This window comes from Phascolarctos cinereus, unplaced genomic scaffold (assembly GCF_003287225.1).
Source record: "Phascolarctos cinereus isolate Bilbo 61053 unplaced genomic scaffold, phaCin_HiC Scaffold_9;HRSCAF=440, whole genome shotgun sequence".
Taxonomy (NCBI): Eukaryota; Metazoa; Chordata; class Mammalia; order Diprotodontia; family Phascolarctidae; genus Phascolarctos; species Phascolarctos cinereus.
This window is the reverse complement of record NW_027556402.1, coordinates 59,080,644-59,087,990: the sequence shown is the minus strand read 5'-3', so window position 1 is coordinate 59,087,990 and position 7,347 is coordinate 59,080,644.

Sequence of the window (7,347 nt, the reverse complement as noted above, 5' to 3'; positions counted from 1 at the left end):
AAGATCATATTCCCTTTCAAGGTTCAGATGTGGGTTTGTTGACAATGTCATCCTCTTTAGAATTTTTGCCTTTATTTTCACTGTCCTCATATTAAGAATCTATGGTCAATGTATGTTTCTTTTTGCTCATGGTGTTTGCTTATTTCCTAGCCTTTAAAAAAAATTGAGCTCTTCTGCTGGGGAGCAGGGACACTGACCCAAGCTTCTTGTGTTGGGAGCCTGGGCCCTGATCACTGGCTTTGTGCACTGGGGCTGGCATTTGGAGGCTGTAGGGTTCTGGCAGCTTACCTGGTGTTGGGCTGGAACTAGCAACACTGGAGCTCTAGGGGTAGCAGTGGGGAGTCTGGCCCCTGCAGGATGCCTGCTTACCTGGGCCTTTTGCTCATTTCTATGGCTCCTTGCAGATGGATGTTTCACTGCTGCAGGATGTCTCTCCACCTGGAGTTTTCCCTCTTGGAGTTGTGCTTCCCAGAATTTTAGTGAGACACTGGGAGACTTGCTGCCAGAGAACACCATGGCTTGTGGTGGTTTTCTGATCCAGTTTCCACTGGTTTCTCCACCGTAGTGAGGCACTCGAGGGTCATGGTGTCCGTGCTTGCCTACTACACCATCTGGGTTCAGGACCTCTGTCTGGTATGCTGTGATGGGGCTTTCTACTAGCTTTCTGCGATGTCTCCCATTCCATACTACTCCCCTCCCCCAGAGCAAGGGGGCCTTTCCCGTTAATCTCTCAAGCTTCCTGGGCTACCATACAGCTACACCCCATCTTTCTGCTAGTTCTGCAGTTCCTGGGTTTTTCCTGGGGTGATCTTTTCTGGCCTTTCAGAGATTAATAAGGGAGGGTGAGAGCTATTTACTTCTTACTCTGCCATCTTGGCCTTTTTCTTTTTTCAATACAATCAGTTTTCAAATCTTGATGACAGTTCTACACCAGGACATAATTTGTATCTGTCTTCCTTTTTTCACTCACATAAACTGTAATTCAGGTCCTCATCACATCTAACCTTGATAACAATTATAATATTCTCCAAATTAGTCACCTTATTGCTAAGCTATACCCCCTCCATATTAATCCTTTACACTTCTGCCAAAAGTTTACACCAAAACAACAGCCATCAATCAGTGGATCAGTAAGTCATTATTTACTAAGTGCCTACACAGTTCCAGATGCTGGAGATCCAAAGACAAAAGTGAAACAGTCCTGACTGTTTCCATTTTATTGGAGGAAATAGTATATAAACATATAGGCCTATATTAAAATATTGCAGGGTGATTTTATTTATTTATTTATTTTGGAAGAGGAATCTCTAACCACTGGAGGGATTAGGAAAGGCCTTATGTTCAAGGTGGCAATTTACCTGAGTCTTTGAGACTAGGATTTCTAGAGAAAGTGAATTCCAGGCATGAGGACAGGCATTGCCAAAATACAGGAATGGGAAATGGAGTGATATGTGAGAATTACTAAAAAGACGATTTAGACTGGGATGTGATAAATATGGAAAAGAATAATTTATAATAAGTTTAGAAAAGAAAATTGAGTCCAGGTTTTGAAGCTTTTGTTTGTCTTGGAGTATATATTTCTTCACAGAATGAAAATAATTATAAGGAGCCACAAAAATTTCTTGAGAAGAGAAGTAGTATGATCATTAATATTGCCCTTAAACCCAGACAAGCAGAGGTTCCTGAGACATAAGGAGCCCCAGGATTTAAAGGTTTTTGTTCATCATAGGCATAGGAATAACTGTATTTTAGTGCATACATTCTATGTTCTTACTAAATTGACCTAATTGTTGTTTTCTAATTATTAAGATAAAAATTAAATATATATTCAGAAAGAGAGTGACTCTGCATACAGTTAAATTAAGTTAACCAGTTTTCATGGGTTAAGTGGTGCTAAGGTGGTAAGAAGGATCCAAGTAACTGGTAGTGGAACATGGTCACTTGGGAAAAGTTCCTAAATAAATAAGCAAAAAAAGAAAAGAAAACTGAGGCTATTTGGTTGCAAGTTCAGCTCCATAGTGACTTTTTTTGTTTTTGTTTTAAACTCAGTTCTATCAAGATGAGTGGTTGGAGCTTTTCCTGAGCCGATTTAATTCTCCTCCTTTCAGAAGCTCTGCCACTGAAGCTCAAGGTGAGGAACTGGAGAAGTAGGAGAGAAAATCTTTGAGCTGTCTCAGAGCTTTAAGCAAGAGGGAACTAGACATTGGCTTCCACAAGAGTCTCCAGTTTGTCATCCAGACAATGGCTTAGCCCAGTGAGATGATGCATTGGGAAGAATAGAAGTGGATGAGAGAGGTTACACCAGTAAGGGCAGGTCAAAAGAAAGTCGGGCTGCCTCTGGCTGACCTCTGAACGGGATCTTTCTTGTGGTTCACTGCCACAGGCTGTTTCTTGGGGATGTGCTCAAGAATCTTCAGTGTTCTAAATTGCTTTTAGGATAAGATATAAATGCCTGACTTTGGCATACTATGACCCCAACCTTTCTTTCCAGATTTATTTCATATTACAGTTATCCCTTCCACATCATAACTTTCCCCATCATGGTTTCAATATATTGTGGGTTGGCTTGAGAAATTAAATGGACATTTTTAGGCAGTTTTGCTGAAGCCATAGACAACATGTAAAAATCAGCAGATAACACAGAAAATGTTTAGAAACTCAGAAATACAAAAAATACTATTGCACAATGTCAACATATTTTATCTTTTAATGCCATGATAATTCAGACTTCTCTGGTATGAAGGGAGGGCCAAAAAATTTTTTGCAGATTTTCCAGATGTCAGGGGCACTGCACCCCACCCCCAAAATGTGGAAGAATAGCTGTATTTCATTGCATGCATTCTCTGTGGTCTCGTTAAATCGGCCTAATTGTTGTTTTCTAAATTCAATATTCCCTCTCTAGAACCTGCAGCCTTGTACAAATGTCCCTTATTTCTGAAATGCTCTCCCTCCTAACAATTCTCTTAAAATTCTTAGCTTCCATGAAGAAACTCAGATTCTAACTCCCATGGGTACACTTTCCTGACTTTTCTATTTCCCCTTTTCAAATTATGTCCTGTTTATTTATCGGTACAAATATCATATTGTCCTAGCAGCAGGAAAGCTTTTTTTTTTTAAGGGAAGGTACTGTAATTCATTTGGTGTTTACATCCCCAGTGCCTAGTATAATGCCTTGTATTGGTACTTAAGGAAGTCTTCTTGAATTAAAATGAATTTCAATGTACATCTATTTTTTTTTCCTAATGTGAAAGTTGAAATAGCAGGTAAATAGCTGACAAAATGTATTTATCTTAACACTCAATACAAGCTGGTTAGACTACGCTCTTTTACCAGAGGCCAAGGTGGGATAAATATATAGTGACAGCTAGAGTGCTTGATGAATTTCCATGAATAAACCTCCTGACACTAAAAAAAAAACTTATAATTCCTATGTCAGCCTTCTGTACCAATCCTGGATTGGTATACTTGTAAAAGGGTACTGGCTCATTTTGTCTAACCTCCTTGTTGCTAACATCTATGGACATCATTTAAATAGATTTGATGTTAGAGAAGTTACACAAATATCTACATTACCATCTGACAGACAACGGTGGGGACTCAGCAGGTGGCAATGAGATTAAATAGAACACATTTATCCTTCTATGATTTTTCATATGCATAAACATGTCTACAGGTTATTTGCTAAACCTTGGGGATTTGAATAACTTCTTGTGAGGCTTTGTCTCTTGAACTTGAAGAGAATAAGTAAACAAAAAAGCAATCATCAAGAAATAAGAAATCATCTGTCTTGTAGTAAATAATGAGGGTTATGGCAGAAGTGATTTTTTTTTCATTAAAAAATTCAGATTGCATAAATCAATGTATTTGAAAGTTTGAGTAGAAACAAAATGGCCAGTGCTATAATACAGTCTTTTCATCACCATGAAAGTGTGAAATGAATTCTTAAAATAAATTGAATGACTGAAATATTACTTCTAAATAATAATAATAATGATAATAAATCATTTTGCACTTAATTTACAAAGCACATTCTTCATAAGTATCCTATTAAGAAAGTAGTGAATTTTAGGCAAGTAGTGGACCATTATTTCAGTTTTATTGGTGATGAAACAGAGACTCTGACAGGGTAAGCAACTTACCCCATGTCATAACTAATGAGTTTTAGAGATGGAACTTGAACTCAAGCCTTTTTTCACTTTAACTTGAAAAATCTTTCTAGCACAACATGCTGTAGATTACTCTAAAAATGTCCAAAGTATATAATGTGTATACCATAAATTATTGTTTTCTTCACCATCATAGTCAAGAAAGAAGTCAAGTGATCTTGTTTGTTTATCCAGCTGAACAAAGAGACATGGAAAGAAGGCAATATGTCTGTGATAATTGCATGTTAATTTAGTAAATGGAGTGAATTGAATTCTAGGCTTACAGTCAGGAAGACTTAGGTCTAAATTCTAGTTTTGATTCTACCTATGGAAATTAGGGAAGTCATAGACTTTCAGTGCCCCAGACAAATCCCTCACACATATCTAATGGGAAAAGCAGTATGGTACAACTGAAAAATCAAAACAAAACAAAATAAAACACAACACAACAAAACATTGAATTTGGAATCAGAGAACTAAGATTCAAACCCTGTCTGTACCCACTTACTACCTTTGTGAACATAGGTAGGTTTATTCATCTTTCTGGGCTATAGTCTGCCGATTTATAGAATGAGCAGGTTGGTCTAGTTGAATTTTGTAGTCCCTTTCAACTCTAAATCTATGATTTATGAAGTTATAGAGGAGTTTCAATCTGCCTTATCAATCTGCTTCAATTCCTTTCATTAAGGGGGGGGTTTTGCCCACTTTCACCACCATAAAACTTTCTTTAAAACAATTTTTAATATATATTTGAGAGTTTGGATAGTCATTTCAGTTATGGTAGATTTACTTTCTTGTACAGGCTATGACAACATCCCATCTCGCAGTTCCTTACACTTGGCAATCAATCTTTCATCTCCCTTGCTTTTTCACTGCTTGTTTCCCATACCTGGAATACTCCTCACCTCCACCTCCTAAATTCCCTAGCTTCCTTCAAGACTCCCCACACCCACTCATACTACCCCCCCCTTCTTCTGCGATTAACTTCATTTGCACTGCATATATTGTATTTGCACAATTTATTACATGTTGTCTTCCCCATCAGAATGTGAACTCTTTTAAGACATGAACCATGCTTTTTTGTTTGCTTGTATATTTTTGTTTGTTTTGTCTTTCTTTGTATCCCCAAGTATTTAGCACTATGGCAGGCATGTGCAAGCACTTAATAAATCATTGCAGACTGACAAAATCACCAGTCATTTACAAAATTCTATATACCATTCAACAAGATGATCAACCACAATTTCAGAATGCCAATAATGAAGAATGCTACCCACCTCCTGACAGAAAGGTGATGGATTAAATATGTTGAATGAGACATATATTTTGGCCATTCGGCATGAGAATTTGCTTTGATTGACTATGTTTAATTGTTACAAAGGTTTTGTTTTTCTTGTGCTCCCCATCATTAATAAGTGGTAAGGGTTGAGGTGAGAGGGACAAAACATAAACAGTTTGATGATTAAAAAAATAAACTAATTGAAAGTTACAAGGAGAAATGTTCAACTCAACATAAAAAAGAACATCCCAAAGATAAAGCTTTCCAAAATGTCATGGTTGTCAACTTACTTAATTTACCCTCACTGTAAGTGTCCAAACAGTGATTGTTTAACCATCTGTCAGAAATATTATATAATATATTTGTGATCTGTATAGAGATTGTACAACTGATGAACATCCCTTTATTTTCCAGTTCTTTGCCATAGCAAGCATGCACACACACACACACACACACACACACACACACACACACACACCCTTTTCCTCTTTTTTTATATCTCTTCAGGATATAGGTCTGGTAGTAGTATTTCCAAGTAATAGTGTATGCATCATGCCTTTTGGGGTTATAGCTCCCAATCCTTTTCCAGAATGGCTATATGGATGCTGATTTGTAAAGAATGGATATATAGTGCTGATGAAAACTGTCTGATGTTAGCTGAGACAAGAGCTACACAGAGAGATTACATACTGGACAAATGACAAATATCAGTTAATCAATCAATATTTATTAAGCACCTACTATGTGCTAAGTACTTTGTTAGTTGTTAAGAATGGAAAAGTACCAAAAGACAGCCCTTGCCCTCATGGAGCTTACAATGAAATGGGGAAGAAAACATGCAAATATATAAAAAGTGAATTATATATAGGAGAGAGAGAAATAAGTTAAAGTGAAAAGGAACTAGAATTAAGAACCTAGGAAAGACTTCTTGTAAAAGATATAATTTAATTGGGACATAAAGGAAGGAAGACAGAGAAGGCAGTAGGTGGAGTTGAAAAAGGAAAGGATTACAAGCAGGAAGACAGCTAGAGAAAATGCTTGGAGCCAAGAAATGGAGTGTCTTATTTGCAAAACAGACAAGAAGCAAGTGTCATGGGAAAAAGTAAAGTGTAAGAAATCTGGCAAGGTAGGAAGGGCTAGATTATGAAGGTCTTTGAATGCCTTTTGTATTTGATCTTGGAGGCAATAGGGAGCCACTGAACTTACTGAGTAGGGAAGTGCCATGGTCATGCACTTTAGAAAATTTATTTTGGTGGCTTTATTGAGGATGGATTGGAGTGAGAAGAGATCTGACACAAAAAGACATACCAGCAGGCTGTTGAATGAAGTGGTTCAGATCTGTACCATGATGGTGGCAGGGTCAAGGGAGACAAGGGGGTGCATTTGAGAAATGTTGTAAAGGTGTAATTGACAGGCCTCGGCAACAGCTTAGATAAGGGAAGTGAGAGATGATGAAGAGTTGAGAATAGGTCCTGTGTTACAAGCCTCAGCAAATGGGGTTGATGGTGTTGCTCTCTGGGAAAATGGTATTCTTCTTAAGTAGAGAAAAGCAGTTATTAAGATTCACTTAAAACACCAAAGCCAAAGTTGACTCTATTGAAGTTTTCCCGCCCTTAACTCTGGTTTAAAAGCCCTTGTCCGTGTTATGATCTACTCAAGCTCATATTTTAAAGGAATTTATTTCTCAAGCTTCTCTGGTTGAACAAGTGGTGGTGATTAGGGACATGAAGGCTATTGTACACATTGGGGGAATATATGCCATTATTTTCTTGTTCTTCTTGTTATCTTACGGTTATTTATCTCCTGATTGAATTTTTTATGATAGTGCTTTCACCCTTTCCTAGATCTGTTTCTGTTACTATGTTGAGCACTTGCATATCCAAACCTGATTTGACATCTGGGCTTTTTAGTTTTTTGAACTGG